Raw genomic sequence first — 1,312 nt, forward strand, 5'->3', positions numbered from 1 at the left:
TGTTGTTTCGTTTAGTTCAACGCTATCCATCAACTGCTGTTCTCCATGTGGAACTAGTTGTTGGGCAATTCTGCATCAGAAAGACAAGTTTTGTGTTCTGCTTTACCACAGTTACAAAAATTAAAAGCTCTTCATGTTTTATGACACGGATCTTATTAGCAAATTCTGTGGGTGAAGAATTGGCAATTCTGTTGAGTATTTGTTGTGCCTGGGTCTAAGGAATACCCTTTGAGCTGTATGCAAGGTTGCATATGGATTTTTCTCAGATAATGTAGAATTGCATCAAAGAGTTGAAAATAAAATACCGTCTTTAGTTGTACGTCCGGTCAATTGTACTCATCGCTTCACACAACATTACTTGGGGTGGGGCTGGGTGGGAAGCGCTGATGAATTTGGCACGTTTCTCAAACCAAACTGCCAAGTGTCGTGGTTCTGTTGGTTTGAAGAAATGATTACAAGCATCAACAGAACTCCTGTATGCTGAATATTCTAAAAGGCCCTGAAAGACTGCATGTTCTGCAAGTCATGGACACACAGATCTGTACTTCCCCCCCACGCCCTCAGCAAGACGACTTTTGGCAAATCTCAGGTATGTGGAAACACCTTAAATTCTGGGCTTACACATTGACAGCGTGTCTATATGCGCATATTTAAGCATTTTAAAAATTAAAAAAATATATATATTGTTGATAAATTATGAACACTTTATTTATTCACACTGGGTCAGCTGTACTTCACAGCCTTCTGAGGATCCCATCTATTCTGCATATAATAGCTGAACACTTGATGAGGGTCAAGGGTGATTCTTCTCAACATGTAGACACATAATGTGAGCCTGGCAGGTCATGCTGGCTGGAAGGACCCGTGTTTTTTCCCCTAGTTACAGATGGGACATAAGCCGACTATCTCTTGTTACTTATGTTGCTGAAGAGATTAATCCCGTCTTGCATACTTGGTGGATTTATTACTGGTAGCAAGTCAAGCGTTGCACAGCCAATGTAAGGATTCGGCTTGTTTGTCTTTTGGAGTCTAGTGTGAAATTTCAAACCTCACAGGGAATAAATGTTCCTTAGTTTAGAGTTTGAAACTTTCTTACAGCTTTTGCTTTGCTGGCGGCATGCAGGAAAAGAATAAAATTTCCTCTAAAAACAAATATATTAAGTTTTTATGGTACTTTGAATAATGTAAATCTGCAATTTGCAAGCAGGACGTTTCTAGATTGAAATGACTTATGCATGTCGGATATCGTAATACTAAGTCATGGAGCTTTTGCCATAGCTCAGTTTTGTAAGAGTTCCTCCCAAATCAAAGC

The sequence above is a fragment of the Oxyura jamaicensis genome, chromosome 2, assembly GCF_011077185.1.
Source record: "Oxyura jamaicensis isolate SHBP4307 breed ruddy duck chromosome 2, BPBGC_Ojam_1.0, whole genome shotgun sequence".
NCBI lineage: Eukaryota > Metazoa > Chordata > Aves > Anseriformes > Anatidae > Oxyura > Oxyura jamaicensis.